This window comes from Haliaeetus albicilla, chromosome 16 (genome assembly GCF_947461875.1).
Source record: "Haliaeetus albicilla chromosome 16, bHalAlb1.1, whole genome shotgun sequence".
Lineage (NCBI taxonomy): Eukaryota > Metazoa > Chordata > Aves > Accipitriformes > Accipitridae > Haliaeetus > Haliaeetus albicilla.
In genome coordinates this window covers 25,423,650-25,449,738 of record NC_091498.1, presented here as the reverse complement: position 1 = coordinate 25,449,738, position 26,089 = coordinate 25,423,650, and the positions used below count along the sequence as shown (strand labels likewise).

The following is a 26,089-nucleotide window of genomic DNA, read 5'->3' as shown; positions in this document are numbered from 1 at the left end:
AGATATTAGTTCTCTTAATTTTATTTATATGATTAATCTGCATGGACATTTTCTTTGGTCTAGTGAAGTTTTAAAAGTGGTAAAGTAATAGGTAAATCAAATTGCCTCTCACTCATTTCAGTTTTAAACATTAGTTGACTTCAGTTAAAACTAAGCTTATTATTCATATCAGAAATTATTCCATTCTGGATGAGAGAATTTTGAATTACAATTGCAAAACACAGTAGGCTGTAGTGAAAAACTATGGGAAAAGATACGTTTTCAAAATAGATCTGTAAACACCTCTATTTCTGTTGTGCATTTTGGAATAATAAAACTAATTTTGTTGCACTTGTTATGTATGTCTTAATAAGCCAATTAAAAAACTTAAAAGTCCACCTGCCCACTTTACTATCCTTTAAATCACATGTTTTCTTCCCCCCTCATCATTTTTTTCAAGTAACTAACATGCTCACCTGAGCCATACAGCATTATATGGCCAGATCACAGCAAATAAAAGACTGGTATATTTTAGCCTGATCCAGTAATGTGATTATGAAATAATACATAGTCGTAACACAACAGAACTATGGATGAGAATAAAGATTATTATTAATAATTTATTTAAACTATAAGGATTAGAACCTCTCCAGAGCTGTGTCCACACTTCTGTCACAAATTAGCTTGCATGTGAAAACAAAAACCATATAGCTCTTACTTCATCCATCAGACAAGTGCACCACTCATTTTCATTTTGCAAATGAATCTATTCAGAACCTCAAATCTAAAACTGTAACTAACGCAGTCAAAAGAGTATTGAGGTTAATATCAGAATGCTAGCAAAAAAAATCCTAATCATGCATCTCTACAAGCTTCCAGACTCTCACTTCATCTCTCTCATGCACCTTAGGTACCAATGCTGAGGTAAATACCAAATTCTAGAGACTCAAAGATGCAAAGAAAAAGGTACCCTCCATATAAGCACAAACCCCTGCCAAGCAAGTTATAGCCTTTGGGAATACCTCTTCCAAACACTTTCTCAACCCCTCTCCAGTACCTAGATATGAGTTCTAACCGAATCTCTTCCATAAAACTGGCTTTTTGAAAAATGGGTATATCATGCATCAAAAGCTTTTAGTTTTTCAAAGATCAATGGGGAACACCAAACAAATAATTTATTGAATTTGTCTTCTTTTTCTAATCATAAGTGATCACACAAAAGGCTCAGAAACATGAAGGCCCACATGAAGTCTTGCTGTTAACATCAGTGAGCTTTGAATGCATGCCTCCATTTATATGAAAGTACCATTGGTATTCTACTCTGAACTAAAATCTATTCCAAATCGTGTCAACAATAATTTGTTGTTCTACAGACTGATAGCAAGTATTTCACTGTCAGTAGTTTCACTGACAGCAAAATTACAGAAGGTTGGCCTGACTTGAAGATATCTTGGACTACCTTTGATAATTTGTAAGACAGGCTTTGACTTTATCTTCTCAAAGTTCACTTTCCATTCACTGCCCAATAATAATTTCATTAAACTTACTTTTACATCAACGTTTTTTCAAAATTTTAGTGAAGGTACAAGCAAGCCATGAATATCAGTGTAGTGTGAGGTCTAGATCTGCTTTGAATTAAGAAAAATTTTTAAGAAGTAATCTGTATGCTCTTTGCCTAGCTCTGTCATGATGAATAAATGGGAACTCTGTCAAAAGGTGAAAGTCTCAGTATGACATGCTACTCTAAATACTAAATTGGTGGGTATGCTTTTAGAAACATTCCTAATAGAGTCAGAAGTAAATTTTCAAAAATTCCTACCATGGGCCCATTCCATTGAAATCAATAGGTAAAATGCTTTTCAACTTCAATGCCGCTGTTCTACCAACAGTGAACTTTTCAAAAACTGCATATTAATTCTATTTTTAAAGGCAGGCCCTGCAAAAAGACCTTACAACATGTCAGACTTTAGCCACCAGCCTACAGAAACTAACTTTAGAGGTAGTAAAAAACTAAAATAGACTGAACTATCTATTATTTACTCCCAGTTAAGTAAAATTATCTCTTCTTGCATCACCTTGAAAGAAGCAAACCTGGAAAACTATAATTTATAACCCCCTGGTGAATGCATACACCACAGAAGCAATACATAGTGTTGAACTGTCCCTTAAAGACCTTTGAGAGGGACACTTAATGCAGGATTCACTGTGTTGTAATTAATTAAGTCTTTCAAATCCCCAGATGTATAGATAAACTGCATGAAGATTATTCATCTCTGCTGCCACATCTGTGGGTGAATTAATACTTTCTATCATTTATTATGCAGACAGTTTGACCTTGATCTTAGGAGTGTCTGTGCCAGTTGTACTTGAAGCTCTCCAGACATCAAGAAGGGAACATGGAGTGCAGCAGCAGTATTCATGATCCTACTAATTGAAATGACCATTTAATCCCAACTGCCTTTTTAAGAAGAAAGCACATGCTGATTTTACAGACAGGCAAAGAAATACATGTTCCTCACCTTGAAGCCATTAATAAAGCATCAACATATTAGAGTCACCCCACTGTTGTCAATGCTCAGCTATTATTCCCTGCCTAAGTTTTGTAAATCATTCCTCCTAGCTTAAAACAAGTTTACATTTGCCTTTAATTTTGGCATATAACTGGGCTCACAACATTTTTTACCATAAGCAAGAAATATAAATGTCCTCTCCTTGTATTAACCCAATTGATGAATAAGAATTTATTAGTCATCCGTAAATCCTCAGACAAATCCAGCCTGAGACAGAGGTAATTACAAATAATAGATGGAAAACAGGAATGTCAGGACTCTGGCTCTTGACTCACGGCAAATTGAGGCTGCACTTAACTTGGGCTATTTGAATGGGAAGGGGAAAAACAATTGAGCATGGTGTTAATATGCTATACTCCTCCTTCACCCTCCACCCTCAGCAAGTGTATTTTGCTTTGTCAGTATGCAATATTTAGCTACACACTTCATTTTCATTTAAAAAAAAATACAACTAGCATCTTACTTGAAGCTAAAAAAAAACTACAAAAAAGAGCTAAGCAGCGAATCTGAAAAATTCATTTGAAGATCGCAGCCTTGAGATTAGTGGCTCCCCTCCACTCAGGCAATGGGATCTATAAAATTGTTCTGTGTATCTCATGTTTCTCTTCAAATTACGTTATTAACATTAGCTATCAAAGCCTTGGTCTTTCAATGTGACTTTCACTCATAGACATTACAGCAGCTCACAAGGCTGCAGTCTCTGGGAAATACAGAAAACAAGACAGGAGCAGGGTTAGAGAAAGGACATACTTTCAAGAAATCAAATGTCAGTGTTTCATTATGTGTAGGTGGGGAAGAGAAAAAATTAACTAGCTGTGCTTCACAGTCATTAACCATTAGTTTTCTTCCATGCAGTGACTCTAAGAGGCAAGAGGTAAAGTCTTACTTCACACTGATGACCTCTTAATTCACTGTAAAAATACTAGGGGGGGGGGGGGGGGGGGGAAGGGGGGGGGCAGGGTCAGATGTAATACTTGTATAGCAAGAAGTTATTCCGTATGAGAAAGAAAGGTAAATTCTGGACAAATTTGGATCTAATGTCTTTGGATTACATTTGGCTATAGTTATATACATTGAATAATGCTACAGACAGAGATATTATTCAGCCAGAATATGAGTCTAACCTCTAAAATACATCCTTCTTAAGATACCAACATTCAAGACATATAAGGTAATCTGGCATTATCCAATGGCTTGTAGACAAACCTTTGAACAACTTACGGAATCCAATTTTCCTCTTGCTTCATGTGGTTACATTTAAAGTTTCATTCAAAAATTATCTTACCTCCTTCTCTCATTATACAGTATTGGCAAGTCTTGATGCTTTCATGAATGCTGTGGGAATTCCCAGTCAAAATAATATAATGAAGAAATATCTTAAGAAGTTAGAAAGAAAACTTTCAGTTCAGACACTGTCAAAATTTATGTCACACTGAGGCAAAGGGTTATGGATCAGGTCTATGCCTTGGTAATACTTGCCTTTTCAAACAGGTGTTTAGAATCATCAACAGCTGTGTAACACAAAAGTAGGGTACACACTTCAGCTAGCCCAATGATCGAGAAATAATAAAGACAGCTTAAAATTAATTTTGCTCCCACTTCCAAATAGTACCAAAGACAGCTCTTCCAAGCAATGGATCTTGCCCAGTCAGTTAAATTTCTTTCCTATATGATTTCTCCTTTTAGAATAAATATCTGAATCTTCATGAGAATTCTAAATCACGTGTGAGCTAATGCTTTAGATGTGAGACTAATTTACACCATCAGTGTGAATGGATACAAACTTTACCACACTGGCTTTGTTTATGCAATCTAGCCTTAAGACAAGCAGATCCTGATCTACAAGTATCTGCATGTGTTCATATACTTGGATTATTATGTCTGGAACTTGACACTGTGATACTTAGTTCAGGGACAATGTAAAAGCACAACCAAATCAATTCCATCTATGCACAATCTAGTTACCCAGTATTTGTTATTCTGCATGTACAAGACATGGAGGACTGCCTTTTTATTAAGCATATCTCTAAGCAGAATGTAGGAACTACCCTGTCAAATTCCAGCTAATAAATTCATTAGAGATAATGAAGGTGCAGCAGTTTTTGACAAAGATTCAGTTCACCCCAACACAAGCTCCAAACATCACCTGTAAGAATAAGCACTGTAGTTAACGGAAAGTGTGCTGTCTGGAATGGTCTTACAGACTCATGAGAACCACTCTAAGAATATTTATTTTCATCTACTTAACACTATAGTATTTTAGAATATTTATTTTAAAAATACTAGGATAGCTAGTGGGATTACAGAGTATTCTGATATAGCATCTGAAGAATATCCCTTTAGTTTTGCTTGTACTGTGTAGACCAATGATCTTGCTTTAATAATCAAAAATAAAATAGCATGGCAGCAAGCCTGGGAATGAAGAACATTACACGAGAATAACTAAGCCTCAGTTATAAATTTCAATGCTTCAGGGGTTAAATACTCAAGGGTTTGTGATGCCCTTAAATAATTCAGTCTATATCCTTTTGGTAGATGTCTGATCCATCAAATATTCACTCACACTTTGAAAACTGGAATCGTGTCAGATCTCAAATTAGAAAATTTCCTTTCAATGTCACTCTTGCGTTAATTTCTGTCATATTATTTCAGGTTATTTGCCACATCTCAAACCAGGTAATATTAATAGCACAAAAAAGGATCTTCTCTTTCTTGATAACTCAGTATGCCATATGAAAGAAACAAGCAATTCTGCTTTTGACATACACAGCCCCATTGACTTCAAAATGGGAAAAGTGACATGCCCAAGGATATGGCAATCGATAAGGGAAACTTCAGGACCTCCCAACTTCTCACTCTAGCAAAGCTACATAAAAACACATTTTGAAGCATTATACAATGGGTAATATTACTATTCTACACCAGTTTATTAAAAATGTATCCTCGTACTTGATCCGAAAATAAAATAAAAGTTTATTGCAAAAGGAAGAACAAGGGATAAGTGTCAAATTGTAACTCTACTACTAGATGAAAAGAGCCTAATGTAGACCTGCCAGGTTCTGAAAACAGACAACTGAACTGGGAAATCCCTTGTCTTGGTATGACATCACTACATAAATCCTTATTATGTTATATGGCTCCAAAAACTTTATGCAAACAGCTGTTCAAAAAGCACTGAAACAAGATCTTTCACACATCAGGAACTCTGTGTCATAATTGGATTCTCCTGCTTGAAATGTGTCACATTCTCCCAGTGGACATGTCTGTGCTAGACAAAGGACCTCCTGCTTACCTCAGCTGATTCCTAATGAGAAATTCATGCAATTTAGTTCTTCTTTCAGTTTGTGAATTATTTCCAAGTAGATGCTGATAACTGTTTTGTTTGCAATGGATAATGCAACCCAACAACACTACAAAGCAAGATGCCTTAGTCACATTTCTTCCTCATATCAATGAGGGCACACAGTAATGGACCTATTTTCCCAATACATTCCAACTATTGTGTGAGTAATGACATGGCAATAAATATTGCTAGTCTGTTTGTGACTAGAACTTATTGCTGTGAACCTGGACATGCTACTGAACATTTGACAATCTAAATTTATGTCAGTGAAAACAAAGAAACTGAAAGCACTGGAGATCTCACAGTTAAAACAACTGGAGTAGTATCACTGTGGCACAGAATAAAAGACCCTCAACCATTGTGAAACAATATAGCAAGAAGTCAATCACAGAATCAAAAATGTTACTAGCAGGAATTAACTGCATAATACTCTCTAGTCAAGTGTTCCCTCCCTTGCAGCCTGGTTTGCTATGTTTCCTTCTACAGGGAAAGCCAAAGAAGTCTGAAAGAGGGGTATTCAAGGCATTTCAGATATTTCAAACCCATCTTAAATTTGACATCAGTAGAGTTACACAGATGGAAAGTAATGTACAGCACAAGCTTCTTCCCAAAAGAAAACAAGAGATAAAGGAAACTATAAACTTACTGAATTAAACAGAAATGGACCATGTCCTCACAAAGAGACTTCTCATTATTTGTCAACTGTTACACAGTTTAATGACTAGTTCTGGTGACAATTACTGCATCTCTGACTCAACAGGCATGGACATTGTTAAGGGAAGAATATATCATGCTGGATCCAACAGCCCAAAAGAGACAAGGCTTCTGCAGCTCCATGCCCCCAGGTCCAACCAGCAGTGAGGCTGAAGACATATGCCCAATAGGCATATGCACACGGAGCACATACATACACTACATACATACACGGCTGGCCACACAGATCAGCCACCCCAGTGGCTGCCACTTGATTTCATTCACTCCAGACTCTCCAGTTGCTGGCACCCAGGCACATGGGCCCTCTGGAAGATAGGACAGACTGCGCTGATCAGGTGCAAGGCATGGCCAGGCAAGCATGCCAACCAGCAAGCTATTCATGTCAGAGCAGCCCTTTTTATCCCCTTACCTTTTCCCACACTTGCTGCTCCCCAAACCACCTCAATCTATCCCTTTCTCCACCTTTGATGCCTCCCCTAAATATCCTACAATAAGTCCTGTGCAATCCCAAAATACTCTTCCCCTGCATCCCATAATGCATCGCATATCCCTAGGCAGCGACCTCTCCCAGTCCAAAAGGTGCTCCAGACTCATCTTGATTGGGTTTCACACCTGGAAACTGGGGCTAAGGGGGGCAGTCTTGGGTAGGGCCCAGACAGGGGGGTTCCTTCCTCCAAGTCCTTAATTTGGGTTCCCACCATGCCTTTGTGCCTCTGTGCTCCTCTGGGCTTACAGACATGAGCCTTTGATGGGCTGACAGCTCTCCTGCGATGGGCCTGGCAGTAGCTGAGCAGAGCATTCCTTTGGCATGCCCACCCGCCACTGTCTCTCTGTGCTCCTTTCTGGGTGTGCAGACAGGCCTTTATCATGCAACCTAACAGACATGAGCCAATAATACAGCTGAATATTCATGAAGCATCAGTTTCTGCAGTTCACACTTACTCAGAAGTCAAATTAAAAATCCTAGACCTCATCTGTTTGTTAAACACAGGGATGTGTACAGTCTCTCTCATGAAGACAACAGTTAATGCCATCTAGGTCTCACTAGGCTTGAACCCCACAATGCTTTATAAATTTTCCCTATTGTTTAGGAAAACTCCAAGAGAAGAATAGTCTTTCTTTGGCATGCATTTAATGCATCAAGGATTGCCGGCCAGACAAACCTTACTGCCCTTTCTCTGTCTTAGTTGGTGCTCAGGATTTCAGGTTGTGTAACTCTTTTTAAGGCTTTTAGGTTGCCCTGGTTTCAGCTGGGATAGAGTTAACTGTCTTCCTAGTAGCTGGTACAGTGCTATGTTTTGAGTTCAGTATGAGAAGAATGTTGATAACACTGATGTTTTCAGTTGTTGCTCAGTAGTGTTTAGACTATAGTCAAGGATTTTTCAGCTTCTCATGCCCAGCCAGTGAGAAAGCTGGAGGGGCACAAGAAGTTGGCACAGGACACAGCCAGGGCACCTGACCCAAACTGCCAACGGTGTATTCCATACCATGGGATGTCACATCTAGTATAGGAACGGGGAAGTGGTGGGGGGAATCGCCTGTCGGTCGGCAGGTGGTGAGCAATTGCCCTGAGCATCATTTGTACATTCCAATCCTTTTATTACTACTGTTGTCATTTTATTAGTGTTATCATTATTAGTTTCTTCTTTTCTGTTCTATTAAACCATTCTTATCTCAACCCACGAGTTTTACTTCTTTTTCCCGATTTTCTCCTCCATCCCACTGGGTGAGGGGGGGAGTGAGTGAGTGGCTGCTTGGTGCTTAGTTGCTGGCTGGGGTTAAACCACGACATAGGTAAAAAGAAAAAAACCTACTTATAAATACAAATGTAAAATACCCAAATAAGTTTTAACAAAACACCTGCTTTCCTCTTCCTTTCGTTACTACATTTTCTGGCTACTGACAGTAGCAGAGAGAGGCATTCTTGCACATTTTCAATCACACCATTGCTAACAATTCATATCTACTCCACAGAAAGTCTTTTGAAGAGCAATTCTAGTCACTTTTTCATGTCAGTAACTCTGTTTTCATTCTTTTCACATGATAAGCACCTGAAATCATGTCTAGTTTTCCAAATTGTGTGCATAGTGTTATGCCCACCTTATTAAAGTTTGCAGTTTAAAAGATTCAGTACGCATATATCCAGTTACTCAGTAGTTTTACTCTAATACTAATTGGATACACTCTCACTTTTGGGCACACATAATGCCACACACAAGTTTGAAAATCAAATTTGCAATAATTGATAAATGGCAGTGATCTTAGGTACCAAGAACCATCATCAGTCATCCTCTGCTTAAGACGCTAAGTGGATGTTTTCAATATAGCCTTTGACTTAAATGCACAACAGCATATGTCTTTTTAAAAAGTCCTCAGATGAAGGACATATGGCAAAAGCTAATTAGCGCGTGGCATAAGTATGAAATGCTCATATTCTGCAATGAAGAAGATAGCATAAAAATCCTCTGAAGGACTTAAAACTCTGGTTCTCTTTGGAAGAAACTATCTTATATGAGTAAGTCCCTCCAGATCAGAAAAAAGTACAATAAAGTCTATAAATAACCTGTCACTGGTATTTTTAAATGTTTCTTTAGTTGGCTTTCCACCTCTGCTGAGCACAACATTGAGTCTACTGTACTGCTGTTTGAGCAAGAATCACAAAAAATAAGAGAATGAAATTGATATTGTGACAAGAAGAAACACACATATGAGTAATGAAACTCACAAAGTCTGCTTTCAACGTAGAACAAAAGATAATTTCCCCTTTCACCTCTCCAGCTCAGACAGCCTTTGGCATTTATTGAGCTCAATGTTTTGATTTCAAGTAATGTTTTTCTTTGCCTGGATGAGAATGACCTTTATGTGGCACCTGCACTGAAGTAAAATTCATTGGGAAACCAAGGCCAGACAGATTTTCCTGGTGAACACTTGAGTTTCCAAAACAAATCATGTTGTAATTCATTGTAAGCAATACTTTCAGGAACCCAGCTTTAGTTATCTAAATTAAAATCTCCACAAGTCAGGTTTCCTAAATCTAATTTACTCTTTAGTACACTAATGTGTCCTCAGGTAGCTCACCAGAATAAGCTATGAGTCTGTGTAACAGTTGCCTGAAGTTAGGCTCTGAAATTCCACCTAACCTGTAAAACTTCCCGTGTTTGAACAGTCCTTCCTAAATGTATAATTCTTTTATGAAAGAGACAAACTCTAAATCACAAACAGGCTTTTCAACATAAGAACCCTTCTCATTTGCTTATACAGCATTAACAGCAGCAAGGAATTCATGCAAATCAAAGGTCTTGTGCTTAGGTTTGAAACTCACTTATGAGTGGCTTCCCATTATCTTTATAAGTATCCTGAAGTCTATCCAGCTCCAGTGTAATTTAAGAACATCTTTGGGCTACGTCCCTTCCAGGAAGCTGAGAAGAGATGAAATGGAGCCAGCTACTTATCATGTGGGAATGCCTTGATATCAAATACCTTCAGATGTTTGAAAACAAAGCACAAGACTTAGGAGCAACTAAGTGAGGATTTATCCCTGAAGCATCATCTGCAGGACTGTATATGTTTTTCCAGGTCATATAAGTGCTGTCAAATTTCTATGACAGGCATCAATTTAAATGTTTTAGTTGCCCTGGGACCTGAAAAAGGTATGTAGCTTTCCACATAAGCAATATTGTACGTCCTTTCCAGAAAACACAAAACAAACATGTTCCAGAAAACATACAACTGTTAAGTGTAACCCTTAAGAAAGATACAGCAGATAAATTTAAAAAGAAGAAAAACTCACCAAGCAGCAGTACAGCAGAAAGGGAATCTCTGAGTTCAAGTGATTAACAAAGAAATTATGACTCAACCATATATTGTTTCAGACATGTAAAATTTCATCCTAAGATCTATTAACAGGGGGCTAAAACAAGCTATAAAAAAAACAGAAGAGTTTTTTTCTTATTCCATCAACACTCATAAGGTTTCAGTTTAAATAACATACCCAGTCTGAGGGTTTCACACTTTGATTGTGAGGCTTCTCAGAAACTAAAGCTACATAATTAAAAACATAACAAAGACTGACTTTTCATTCAGCAGAGCAAAGTAAAGCATATATTCAGCAGCAAATGCCTAAACACAATGCATGTACACCAATTCTGACAATCCACTGCATACTATTCACTTATTTAAAATCAAGAAAGGGCATAATCAAAAAAGTAGGGGTAGAGAAAGAACATAGAAGAAAAACCTTTTAAACAGTGCTTTTCTACATAGTTCTTACATTGGATTAAACCCCAGTTATATCTTGAGGACTATCTCTGCTTTCCTTGTAAGTATGAATTTTTTTTTTATTTTATTTTATTTTTTAATCAAGTGTATCTCAAACTTCAAAAATGGAAACATAGGTCCAGGTGCAGGCCTAACCTGAGCCATCAGATAGCAATCTCATCACATTTTAGTAGTGCTGAAATCTACATTTTAAACTAATTCTAAAGTTTTCATAGCTTGATAATTTATTAGCAATTATTTTAAAGTGAAATATAATATCTATAACACTTTTTGAAAGCAGAAGCAGTATTGAAGCAGAAGCAGTCTATTTTCCTGAATAATATGTTAGTAAAACAAAGATTGGAGCAAAGCCTAAAGTTGGTTTTAAAAATTTGGCCATAATCCCTTTTTTACTCCCACAGAAAAAAAAAAAGCTTCAACAACTATAACATTCTGAAACAGCTGTAGTACCAGATATTCTGATTTAAAAAAAAAAAAAAATAAACACATCCTGCCTTTAAGCAAACTACCCTTCAGTTTCCAGGGAATTACTCTTTAAGTGGGGATGGCAAGATTCTCCTTTAATATGATACTATGATAGTATTCTCTGACTTTAAAATGTACCCCAGCACTAGTCATAAGAAGTTAGTTTCCTTTATTTCAATGGATAGGGATCTTACACTAGGAATCTTTCCCTGATCTTTTCATCCTGTCAAAGACTCAGGAAGACTGAAAGTTCGCATGATTCTGGAGCAAAGGGAATCTTCCTTTTATTTCCCACAGATCTTTTCTAGGAGTCTTACTACTCTCTGAATCAACCCTTACAGATACAGTATTCAGAAAATAACCTTATAGAAGTGTCTGGAACAGTACGAATAACCAGGATATTAATAAACTGATGTAACCTCTTTCTCAGATCACAGAATGCTAACAAGCAAACTAGACTGATTTATCTGGTGATTTTACCCTACAGACTTCAGAATATTTCCAAGGAAAGTGGTGAAGACTCAATATTTGAAATCCTATCAGTCTAGCAGTTGTGATGGGTCACAAATTAGGTACCACAATTCTTTTTCAGCTGAAGAATGTCAACTCTTACAAAGAATCTTTTGGGTACCACTAAGCACGGGTATAAACTAGAAATTCAGACTCCTTGAACTGCCAGAAGTAATATTCAATTAATTAAACTTATTTAAAAAGATGCTAAAACTAGCTGAGCATAACTGAAACACATTCAGTGGGGGGAAAAAAAACCACCAAAACCAAAAAGCCCCAAACAAACCAAATCAAATATACAGACAGAACTTGATTCTTAAAAACCATCCTCTTAGACAGCATCAAATAATGGCAGAGTAGCACACACAGAACAATAGAGATACCAGGCATACCATACCACCTCAGTTGAGACAGCATTTCATATTCATAGAAACAATATTTACCTGTTTACCTACTTTCACGCAAGTGAATGATACAGTTATTGTGTGCTAAGAATGCAACAGAAAGTTAATGGAGAATTAAGCATTGCTGTTTGATCTATACTATAAATAAATATCTTCTGCAAACATCTGTGTCATATAGGTGTCCCATTATGTATGTTTTAGCTGCAGAACTTCCCAAGAATATGCCTTACCCTGTGTGATATTGTGACACAGTGACACATTTGACAGAAGGAAAAAGTGAAGATAAAGAATATCTATTTGTCAGTGATTATGTTAACATCAAACAGTAAAATGCATAGAAAAGTAATAATCTTTTGCACTTTTTATAGATAATAGATTTATGAAGAATGCTGCAGTACAAATCATCAGCCTTGCTTGCTGATCTAACTATATCATTGCTCTTTGCAACCTTCTACTGACTGTCCCTTCTGTATCGCATTAACCATAAACTATTTGCCATCACTTTCAAGGCTCTTTATAATTGATCCTTCCTATCCATCATCTCTCATCAAGTATTTAGAGGCCTCCAATCAAGCTACAGTGACAGCTTCCATCATCTATTTGTTAATTTTTCAGACAAGCACCTCTATACTTTCTGTCAAGTTAAGAGTCGACACATCCAAAAAGGCACTTTTTGGTCCTCCTTTGTATTTTCCCTTAGAATTCTCCTTTGCTATGATGCCAATATGAAGAATATTGTGGTGTATCAAAATAGATACTTCACATGTTGATCAAGAATATTAAATGGTCTCCTTGACAACCTATCTATATAAGTACCTTTGTGTTATTTTAAAGCCATGAATTATTTACTCATCTTGATAATGCTTTAGAGCTTGGTGGTTTATTATGACAAGATAAATGTGCAGGTTTCCCTTTGAGGTAAAGGGAAAGCACTCGCCAAACCCACAGAATTTGTTACTCATTTTAATCTAGAGTAATATATCAACAACTCCACAAGATGGCATTACACTACACCCAGGTAGAGGAATACGAGGCACTGGCACACGCTCACTCTCTTGACTGCTTATTTTCAGGGAGGATTCAGCACTCACCAAATCATCTGTAAACAGCCAGCATGCAGAAAACTGACATCCCAATCTCTGCTCTTGAAAGTAAGATGAGAAAACATATAAAGGGAATGAAAATGCAGAACAGTAAAAACTACAATTTTTCCTTTTAGAAAACACGGAGTACTGACTTCATAGATGATATTTTATATAGAAACAAACTGCATGTGAGCAATCTATGGGATACTACAGGCTCACTGTCACTGCAGAACCAGTTCAATTACATCCTGAGCACTGATGTTCACTCAGTTCCTACCAAACACAATTCTCTAGGTGAAGCAATGTTTTTCACTCAAGCTGACTGGCCCATAAGGGGTGCAGGTTGACATTTAAGTATAGTGAAAATTAGTGTAGCACCGAAATGGGGACTCAGGCTCTCTGTGCAATTAATAGAAAAAAACTGCAGTATCATTTGGTGTTCTCCTGAGAGTCAAATAAATTCCTCTTAAATAATTGCCAGTGCAGATGATGCATACTACCTCTGCAGTAAAAACACGGCATTATGCGATTTCAGGGGCCTATTGCAGATAAGCCAGCATCACACCAAGATTAAGACAGTATCTTCTCAGAGGCTTTGGCAGGAAAGCAGTCTTGAAGGATGCATGCAGAGGCTGAGGCAGAATTGTACAGCAGGAGAAAGATCCTATGAACTATAACAGAGGCTGAGCAAGGTAATCTAGGCAGCTAGAATTATTCCAGGTCTCTAATTCTACCTGCACTATTTCCAGATAAAATAGATTTGTATCAAAGCTGTCACTAGTTCACTCATCATCCTGTTCAATTGTACATAGTCATGGAATCAGCAGTACAGCTTGCACGAAACTCCCAGTGCCAGGAAAGTCTCATATGTCCCAACAACAACAAAAAAGCATTAAAAAACCTAACTAATGTAATCTACCTTTTTCCCCACAGATCAAGTGATGGGAGAATCTATTAAAACAAATACCAATGGCACCTTCTGCTTTGTTAGTTTCATCTGAAACACTGCAGGCCAGATCTAATTCAAAGCCACCTGCTGACTTCAATGGGCTCTGGATCAAGCCTTAGCCGAGGAAAACTTTTCAGTCATCTCTTTAACAAGGCTCTCAGTTGATTAACAGCCCTCCCACCTGCTACTCTAATGGGAATGCTTTTATTTTTATGCTTCTCAGGGCAGAAGATATGCTTGTACAATCATCAGCAAGATAACTTTAAAAGAAAAGCTGTGTAACTGCAGCATCCACTAGTGTATTTACACTGCTTAGCTGTTACAGAAGATCCCAGTAACTTCATTTGTGGCAGAGCCTCATTTCAGGATCAAGCTATCACCGTAGCAATTGAAATGCTGATTCTAACAGCATAGCTGATCTTTTAGAGTGTGGCTTTCTCTGAGTATCAAAAAAATACTGATGTTAAGAAAAAAAAAAAGGAGAAAATAGTGTGAAAAAGCAATAGCTCTAAAGACTTTCTGAACTGAACAGAGGCAAGGGAATCTTAATAAAGAGATTGCAGAATTTCCATGCACTGCAAGATACAATATAAGCTCACTGTTCAGAAGATATTTGTTGGATTAAAAAACACCAAGAAGGATATTAAGGGGCAATCGGTTAGGAAGAAGTAGAAGTTTGTGAAAAGGACAAACTCAGTCTAAATACAGCAGCACTATATTCCCCACCAGGAAGACCACAATTAGTGTGTAAAGGGGAAGGAACAGTCTGAGGCCATTTTGAGTAATAACATAGCAAGCAGCCCGAGTTGTTCGCTCCAGTCTAGCCCTTATCTCATGCTACACTTTAAAGAAAACTATGTGCATAACATCTTTCTTTCCAACTGCACTGGAAAATGATGAAATGAAAGTTGATAGAAAAGGCTGGACACATGCAGTGGGTCTTGCTTTCTGAGGAATAAACATAGGACTGAAGTAGAAAACTGCTCAGAATATTTCTTCTTTGTGACTATAAGGGACACTTATCACACTTCATATTGATATGGTATATTTTCTGTAAGTTCATAATGAATTATTAGATTTTATGCATTAGATGTCTCACAAGATTTTCATTATTTTGCAAAGGACCGAGCTTCAATTCTGATGGCCATATTCACATCACATTAATGTTGCCACAAATCTAAAATAACTAAGTATGAAAAATATTTCAAATTACATCAACTACTGGAATTCTGCCCTGGGCTGCAGTGGTTTAGCCAGTCCTCATTAAAATCAAGACATAAACTGAAATTAACATTAAAAATTGATGAATCACAAGATGCTTAAACTACTAAAGACAACATATCTGTAAAAAGTTTGGACTTCTTTTCTGCTTGATAGCATGGACAGCCATAAATGTCTCTTTAGATTTAATCTAAGTTTAATTTTATTTGCATTGTAAAGAACCAATGAAAAGTGTCAATGATCAAAAAACTGAACTGTAGGTTAGGATTCAGGGCTAGCATCAACACATTATTAAATCACAGTTCATGTGGAAAAAGGTACAAATGACGTATTTCTACTTATAAGATTTGGCCCCAGTCTGCTATTTACTGCATATCTTTTTATGCACTTTCACTGTCTGTGCCACAGAGCAATATCCAACAGAAGGCTGAGCTTGAATCTTCAATATTTTACACACTGTAGATTTCTACTTGTGACACTATAGCTTGATTGGGCAATGACAATCAGAAAAAAAATGATATTTTAGACGTAGACTGTTGACCAGGATTTTTGTTTTGTCTGCATTACACTACTAATACAAATATTACTGCTCAGAATACTGTTATATTTAAAAGAATAGAAAGGGTGATATTCACAATGGCATAACATTGTGATTGAAAGTACCTCTAAAGATGAAAAGTAAATGGGCTGATATTACTTATTCCCTTTGAAATTATCCATGCTGCTTGTCACACAGAGAACTTTTCCTTCCCAAACCATTTTTTTCTCCTTTCAGCTTCATCATACAGTTGGTGTTGCCACCAATAGCAAAAGAAACAGATATTGTTCCATAAATTATGCATCGATGAGTCAACAGTCTGATGCCCCAGGAAAGATGGGACAATAACATCCCTTATTTTAACTAACATGCGTAGGAGAACCCTTCTTGCAAAGAAAAACTGTTTTCTGTACTGTCTCAGCATGCAGTCATGGATCATCCAGTTAGCAACTCAGAAAGAACTTAGATCCTCCTTCTCCAAAAAACACAAGTCCCTGCCACAAGAACTAACAGGTTTCACTTAACTGACAACACTCTTGGAATATAACATGAATTCACACCAAGAACAGAATTGGGAACAAAGAGGAACAATGGTTGCGCACTCTACGTATGATCAACACACGTATTTGTAAAATGAATAAATCCACTTACTTTACAGAGGCTTTAAGGATACAGCTAAAATCTATGCTAAAATTTCATTGGCTCTAAAGAAAGTTAAGTAAATCTAATTTTGCTTATACTGAAGAACATGCCATTGCTTCAAAAGTAACAAAATGACACAAAATAAAATGTGTTCTATGTATGAGCAAGCAAGCAAAGACTACAGCTAGCAGAAATATAGCCAGGTACCTTATAATATCATTCCATGTTTATAACAGACATGTTCCAGCTCAACAAGACGTTTTCTGTGTTTGATCCAGGAATTATTCTTTAACTTTTTAATAACTACTGGAAATAAAATTGAACAACCCTTAAGATCCCTTCTGAATTTATAATCCTTGACTCTATGAACCTATTTATACCCATGAAATGCAATAAAAAAATCACTATCAAATTGAAACTGTCTACTTATTAAAAGTACACTCCTAATACTTGTTGGAGTCCCTTTTTTCAGTGGCAACCAAGGTTAACCCTTCAGAAAGCAAGCAGCTGCTTATACCCTCCTTGAAATTTTTTTTCAATAACTGTAAATAATTGCAACAGAAGAAAGTAAGAGAATTGGGCCCACATTATTACATTCTAGCAAAACAAGATGACGTGCTGACATTTCTTTCCCTTTAACAATATAAATTAGAGGATATTCTCTCTCTCCTGCACTTGAGCTTCAAATGAGTGACTGGGAACATAGTGGAAAGTGTAACTGCATGGCATGGCAACAAATAATTAGTGGAGTAAAACTCGTAAACCTTGCCTAAGTACTGCAGGCCAATCCAAATTGTCTGGTTCCTGGCATTTGAAAACCCCACCCACCCAGTTTAGTAATTTGAACTGAATATTTGACTGCAGTTCACTCTAATAACCCTCTTTAGGCTCTTCTTGGTTTCCTCACAACTTAGAAATAAACTAATTTTTCTACTGAATAAATACCCAACCCTAACTGCTTTGATGTCTGCATATATGTAATGGACTTTTCAATTACAATTTTAACCCAATCCTTCTTTTTTTCGGTCCCATTCAACTCCCTGATTTCTGGTTTTCTCTTTTTACTACAGAACATTGAAATACACTTATTTCATAAAGACTGTAGTAGTTCCTATTAATTTATATCTAAAGTGCAATGATAGTCAGACTTGCCTGATGATGCTGAATACTGTTTCTCAAATTTTAAACATACTCAGTTTAAAATCTAGCATCACCTCACATAAAATTAAACATTCAACTTCAAATCAGAAATCTACTACATAACTAACTGCTTGTGCCTTGGTTTTGCAATGTAACACCACATGGAATTTTACAGCATCACTGACAAGAACTGAATGGAAAAAGATTTGCAAAATGTACACAGCAGAGAGGTAACTGTGGTGATTTATCAGCTTATAGCCAAGACTAAGCATGTTGCTCTGGGAGACCACAAACACCTTACACTGATGGAACACCAACATGTGACTGCTGATACACCTCTAATTTGTTCATTAAGGACAAAGTTAGCCTACAAGCAAAAAGTCAAGCCAGTTCTTCCATCACTTTCATCCCTGTAATGGGTCTTGTATAACGCATCTCAAGAGCATTTGAGCTCTTGGCTTCTCTTGTTTTCTTGGCCCTGTCCCTTTGTGAACTTTAGTGACATTTCTGAAGACCAGAAGAGAGGGGATAAAGAAAAGCTTGGCATACTGAACCATCATTCAGTGTAAATAAATACAGCTGCTATCAAAGATTCCTGCATGTAGAGAAATTATTCTTCTATACTAACTGCTGCCAACGATTGCTTTTCACTGCTACAAAGAGCTACTGTGTTCTACTCAAGGGGAAACAGATCCTTGTAGAGAGACTTATCTAACAGCATGATTTGCACAACATTTTGAAACTGTTTGAGATTTAGGCTGTTAGTACAACAAACAGTCACAGAACAGCCAGAAGATTTTTCTCTTCTGTTTGAATTACCATGTTTTAGTAGCACATACCTTCTTCTTGAGTCTTCTCATCCTAATTTGTTCATAGCCAAAATGTTGACTTTTGGGTAAACATTGAGTGCATCAAGACTCTTGACTTATGATTGTGTAACATTTCAATATGAATAAGGTATTGTATAATTTTATTTGCAAATTTCATAAAGCACTGTGAAAAGCACAATAAAGGCCACAGCCTCATCCTCTCTTTTCTCTAATACAACAATAGTGTGATTCCCCCCGCAGTTCTGGGCATGCATTATTATTACATGCCAATTTAAACTTGTTTGCTTCAGTATGTGAGCCAAACTCAGGTTGGTATGCTTATTCTTAACCCAGCCTCTAACAGGCTAGTTATCTCCAAACTGTTTTTCACTTGCCGCCTTGTATTTTCTTGAAGCAGTTGTTTTGACAAAATAACAAGAGTATTTATAGAGTTCGATACAACCACTGGTCTTATCTTATGCTTTAATTATTACATGCCAACATTCTGGGCTCTCAGTGTTCATAAAATTGCACAAAACCACAGAAGAAAGTGCACAGTTGGTGACCAGAAGAGTACGCTGCACAAGCTACTCGACAAATGACTGCTACTTTATAAACTAAAGGGAAAGCAATCTGTACTGGATTTTCTCATACTTGCTTCCTAAAGTTAAAACATATTACTTCCCTGCTATTTTCCCTATTTCGAGAAACCAGTGTACATTGACTGCCAGAAGGACCAAAGCCAGATTTCTCATACATTATAATTTTATCAAGTGAAATTAACAGGAAGGGAAAAAATTGCACTATCTTCAGAGCTCTGGTCTTTTCTATTACCACCATTTATTTTGCTTCTGCCTATTTTGCTGTTTACATCTTTCTCTTTCCATCCATTCATCCCCAGTCCTTGAGTCTTACTATCTTGCATTCTCAGTTCATATCAAACTTAGGTTCTCAGTCAGTCCTCAATGTTCCTCCATTTATTCTGTCCCAGTCCAGCCTAGTCTCTCATTATGTGTTTTCCTCCGTTACTTTTCCCCTTCCGTTCACCTTACTAAGTTCTGGCATAAATTCTTTCTCCTCTAACATCTGCTTTACCTTCTCAGAGCTCAACATTTTGCAAAGCTCAAAAAGTTTTCCCACAGGGTTGCACTGTACAGGCATCAGCATGCTTGTGCTTCTGCTTAAAAAAAGATAGTTCAGACATCATTTGGTGCTTGGGGAGACAAGAGCCTGAAAAGGATTAGATAGTATACACAGTTTTTCTATGCAAATGACTATAACATAGCACATTACCTCTTTTCTGTTAGTCATGGTGCTATCTGGTGAGTAAAGACAAGTAAAAATAATTAATAACCATCCTACTTGGTGGCATAAAGAATCTATTCCCACACAAACACAAAATCTTTCTTCTACTTTTTTTCTATGTTTGCCATTGTTTTCTGATGCTTTCCACTATTAAAAAAAAGGCACTGCTAAGACAAAACCACATTGAAAAACTGTTAAATACAAGTCTGACCTAACTCCAGAATAGTCACCCTGATCCAAGCACAGTACACAGTGACCATATTTCACTTCACAAAATTAGCTTCCCCCTCCTTCAGCAAAGAGCCATCAAAAGAATGTAACACTGTGTAGAGTACAAGTTACCTCATGGGAACAAACACAGAACAAAGCAGATGCTTCTGTGTACTTCACTGTGTTACACCACTCCAAAGAGTTTGTGGCTACTAAAAGAAAAAGCACTTTATATTCAGAGACATCTGATAAATATACAAAACATGAATTTATGAGAAGATATTCTCCTGAGACAGAAAACTGTGGTTCCATTGCATGTCCCTTACTAGAGAAGCCACTGATCTGAGATAGGATGAGCCTGCACACAAGGGTCTTCAAGCCTCTCCACTTTTTGAGAAGATTCAGATTAAAATCCAGATTAAAAACAACTCTCCAGTCAGATCAATACATAAAAATATTGTAACAATTCCAGCAGAGAACTTCCAAGATGCTATAAAATATTAACAATACAAAGTAGCCTTTTGAAGGAGAAATTTCCTCATCCTAACCATGTCGCTCATAACCTATTTGCTGAGCCATTTTCTGGACAGGTTTCCCAATATCCATTTGCTTGCAACAACGGAACAACTAACCACTTGGGTTTGCCCTTTTTCTTATGCAGCAATTGACACACAGAAGTTGTAGCCCATAAATGTAGCTCCTGGCTGCCAAAATTAAAAATTGCACTTGTGTATATGACTTACATTTTTCAATAGGACGCTTATACAAAGCTAAGGACTTTTAATATGTTAAGGACTTTTCCAAGGATTTCCTAATATTTCAAAATCCATAGAAAGCATTAGAAACTAAGTAAATGCATGCTTATCACTTAAAGAGTCACACAGACTTCTAAAATTCTTCCACTCCATATAACAAAGAGGCTGTATGAACATAATATGCATAAGCTTCAAAATAAAGGAAAAGAAAGCAATATAAAACACCATAAACCTAGAGATTACAGAAAAGAAAAGGAAATCACACAAAAGGAAAATAACATTTTGGTCACAGTCCATTAAAGTGAATAAATAAGGAAATGTTCCAGTGGTATGTTTATATACTTAAAATTACATGAATTCAAGATGACAAATGGCCCAAATGTTTGTCTCCTATAGCTGGAGGATAATAAAGACAGGAAAACAAACCAAAGCAAAGCATGTACAGAAAGGAGAATATTCATCTCATATGTCTGAAATATCAGCCTTTTAACTTCCCCATTCATAAGCCTGAGAAGTCTTTTCATTAGCATACTTCACAGTTAGTGTCACTACACAATTATGAATATTTTGTCACTAAAATTAATGTATGTAACTCAGTCCTACCCACATTTCTTTAAGCACAACCATGGGCTTTGCAAGCAGTCCCCAGCTTCCAGATCCTGACTGCACAGGTGGCCACCATCCCATTCTTCTCTTTCAAACAAACCCAGACGTGCTGAGCTGTCACACATTCCAGCAAGTCACTCAGTCTGGACAACCAGAGACCACACCAAGCACATTGGAAAATGCTCCTGGTCTGCAGTGTAGACCAGACCCTCTATTATGAGTACACAGTGTGTGAACTTCAGTATTCATGTACATATAAAGGAGGCCGTAAGTGCTGGGAATGTGGAAAGCATCTTGCTTACCAAAGTTTTAAGATGATTTATCAGCTATTGCCTTTTCTTAGCTCTGCTCTTCAGTCATCTCAGAGAAATGAACACTCTGAACCAATGGCCCATGACAAAAAATTCTGATGCATAATTTGAGAGCAAATGTTCAACAAGGATCTGATTCTACAGTGGCACTCTGACAGCATGGCAGTTCTGCCCAAACAGTAAAAATGCGATTAAGTAACGTGTAAAAGATTAGCAAAAGATTTGCCTCATCAGAACTATTTAAAATGCCGTACATGAGAAATGAAAATAAGAGTCAGATACTAACTGCATAAGAGAAAGAGGCACCTTCTCCTTTGAAAATAAAAACTGGGGAAGTACCAGGAGATTTAGTCAAAGCAATTAGCAATTATGTTACAATGGGAAACCTGCAATGATGTATAGCTGACTAGATACCAGCTGCACAAGCAGATAAAGGGAATCTTTTTGTTCATGCTAAAGAATGAGAATCTGGAGTCCCGACGCAATAGTATTACTCCCGATATCAGAACTGTTCTTTGTAGTTCAGGATTGCATGAAGCAAATTTAAGAAGCAGAATTAACACCATGACCTCATGAAATAGATTGTAAGAAATAGAAGGAAAAGTCCTAAACAATTTACTAACTATTAAAGTTCAGGAAGACTGTGGACTCTCCAAACATAAGTTGATTTAAATGGTGAATAATTTATTTCTCCACTGTGTGTTTATAGATCATAGTAAATTCACATTACTGACACGAGAAACAAAACCTTTGAGATATGATAGCAACAAAGACTTCTTAGAAGACAAGGACTGCTTATATCAGAAATATTATTGGGGAAAAGCAGAATTTTGTCAGAAATCAACCAGCAGACTTACATGCTGCGAATACCTCCAAGACAGACAAGAGAGAACCATTACAGGTAAAATGATAGCAGGTCATTACTGTGAAGCTAGTACACAACTTACGCAGGGAAAAACTTAAAAAGAGTATTTGAAGTTGGCAATGAAAAGAGAAGAATATTAAGACATGAATCAGTAAACCCAGCTCACGGTATGAGCTGCCTTAACAAGTCATTTCAGGATATTCAAGGAGAAGGTGTTCAGATATAGTGAAAAAAACAGACTCTAGAACCCTGGAATCTCAAAGCAACTCACTACTGAGCCTGCACCACATGCCTAAAGCAGACTCCAGCTGATCCTGGGAACCAGGGGTTAGATACACACATAGAGCCTTCCCTCAGCGCTTTGTGGGCACGTGGTGACTCACTTAGAGGCCCTAATGACCAGAATCTTCCTCTTCCCCTCAGCTATGATGTTGGCACTGAAATGACATGGAAAAAACCTAGAGAAACAGGAAGTCTCAATGAAGTATACAATGCCATCCACTCCTCCCTCCATAAAGAAATTTTAACTGCATGTTGCATGATATCGCCATCTTTCTTGTTCCCTAGCTTTCAATAAAGGCATAAGATGAAAATTTCTAATTTGAAAAATAAAAACTTATAATTACTGTCAAAACTAAGAAACTTCTTTTATGTCATCTTTAGGATAGTTACACCTTTTCAGTTTGGTAATAGCTTTCTTTTGTCAGTACAACAGCTGGTATTAACTCATATTCATTACCTCAGGAAGCTGAGGTGTCCTCTTTTAACTATGTTACTTGAATCCAATAAAAGCTGTAAAGAAAACTGTTGCTATAACTTATAAACTACTGTACAACACTCCTGATAAACTATAGATTCACTGACTCGTAAAATGGTTTGTTCCAGCATAGTAAGTAATAGTATTGGTTTGGCTTTGACACTCTAAAGTACATCACAAAGTGGTCTTAGGTTGAACATGTTTTATTGTGTTTTTTGAGCGGGGATGGGAAACACCTGAATTTTCTCCCATCATTTATCAGAGGCTTTCCTGGTTTACCTTTCAAAATGACAAAGACAGAGGATAAAACATCCAAAATGTGATTGCTTGAACACTTTTAAATAACACAGCCTAATACAATATGTAATGTTTTTATATTAGTTTCTGGAAGTTAAAAACTGCTATGTTTAGACTCTGACTATTTGCAGTATTTGCTGGTACCTGCTAACAGACCAATCAGTTGCAGACAAATGCACCATTTTCTCTCCAAATACATAATGATGCATGAAATCCAGGGGGCAAACTGTGTGTTTTTAGGTCACCAATTTGTCACAAGGCTATAAAACTGCTGGACAATATAACTGTCTCCCATGCTTTAAGAAAAAAAAAAAAAATCACTCTCTAATGTAAAAATAGAAAGGATATAAATAAACTTGATTTCAGTAGAGGTTTCATGGGATAACTGTCTCATTTCTATAAGGATTTCAAGGAACCATGGCAATTCCCATAGCTACAGTTAATAGAAAAGTTTGATGTACAGTGAGTCATGGAGCAGAATGCTGTAGAACTGAAGAATACAGTTACAGAATTTTGTGCAGAGCCCAACCCCTGTAACAGAAGAGGACTGAAAAAAAAAAAAATCTAAGCTCACAGATACATTTCTTTTTAGTTTATGTATCAACCAGCTGCACTGACGATTTTAATACCAAGACTTTATGTTTAATAAGAAGTTGTACAACACACTTGATAGTCAAACATAAGAGTCAGTTTCTGACATTCCTTGTCACAAGTATTTCAGGACTCATTGTTCCATGAGTGTAACTGAGGAAGCGTAGATGTGTTAGAACAGCAAGCTTAGCAAAAAAAGGTATTCTTGCAGCAGGCCCTCACTAAAGCAATAGGCTATACTAAAATAAGTTTCCCATATGAACTATACCAGTACAACTGCACCAATAAAACCTTGCACAGGTGCCCTCAGGGTCATAAGTCTACACTGAGGCTTGCTAGGTGCTATGCTTACTTTGCTAACTGAACTGCTTCAGGATTTCAGCAAGTCATTCCACTTCTCTAAGTGATATTGTTTAGGACCTTCTCAATACCAAACTGATGAATGTTAAGATAGACATGATTTGCCCTGGAAAACATCCTTTTAAAATGTAGTATGTATCAGCTACCCATAGTAGCAGAAACACTTTTATGCCAGTATAAGCATGTCAACAGAGTAAATCTTTTCCTTGAATAAAAATATCACAGGAAAATTTCTCCCTTTACAGACAATATCATACACAAGAGTTTCCAGCATATGGCTAATAATCACTGCTAGCTATTTGTGCTGGATAGGTTTTCCAAAACTAAGACTTAACTACAGTCCTTGTCAATAGCTGGTGGCAGCTATACAACCAACAATCCTAGACCTGAATGCTGATCTGTCCATTTCTTCTCCTCAACTTTGGTGTTCAATTAAGACACCCTTAGAGCTTGTTCTCTGTGGCAGACAGCATAACAGAAATGCAGAATAACCACAAATGAAGCCCTACTATTTAATAGGAAACAATCATGCAAGGCTTGCTAGAATGATGTATGACCCATAAACCCACACTTACTTTCCAACACAATGCCCATTCACAGGCATGTATTCATTATCTGTGCTGTTTGCTTCCTTGGACATAAGAGCGCATTGGGAAGAAGTAACGGATAAATAGACAAATGCTTGAGCATACACCAGTGCGAAAACAGTAGTCTTCCCTATTTGATTCGCCAACTATCAGATTAACAACCTTCATTTTCAATCAAACCAAGCATGGTGAGGACATTTTTCTTAGCAAAGGACAAATCCTAAATTCCTTGAACACTCTAACCTGTTACCAGTGAGTAAGCATTAACTGGTCTTAGGTCTGTGCAAATATTAGTTGCTCTCTAAGAGACTAGAAAGAGGCTCAATGAGATTGCTTTTAATAACAGCAAAAACTGATGTCCCTGCTTTCTGAACAAGAAATAAATTCAATACCTTTACAGACGGGTAAAGAAAACTCCCTAAAATCAGCACCATCTGAGACACAAATGTTAGAACAAAATGCTGTCTACTGGGGCTTTCTAATGAGATACAAACCTGGCAGAGAGATGCTGCACCAATTCCAAAGGACAGCAAACATCCATGTTTCTAAGCACGTTCTCTTCAGCCCCAAAGCAAAGAACACAGTATAGCAACAGGGTGATGCTACATCATCTGTGAAGTTGCTCAAACAAGAGGAGCAGATTGGAAGTAGCAGCCAAAATCCTGCTCAACACAAAAAAAAGAAAGATCTCACTGAGCAGACAGACAGAATGTTCCCGGCAATAAATTTATAAAGACTACCAAGAAATCAGGCTGGAAAGGGCAAAAGATTCCCAAAGAGGCATCCCAAAGTCAGATG

General features: G+C 37.1%; 1 long non-coding RNA gene across 3 annotated transcripts in view; it reads right to left on the bottom strand.

The window, feature by feature from the left end:
* LOC138689300 (uncharacterized) overlaps positions 1–26,089 on the bottom strand; it is a 67,771-nt gene that overhangs the window by 36,336 nt on the left and 5,346 nt on the right. For all 3 annotated transcript variants that reach the window (XR_011328188.1, XR_011328190.1, XR_011328189.1), the window contains one exon: positions 25,786–25,953. This is a non-coding gene — a long non-coding RNA (uncharacterized lncRNA). The remainder of the gene's footprint in view (positions 1–25,785; positions 25,954–26,089) is intronic.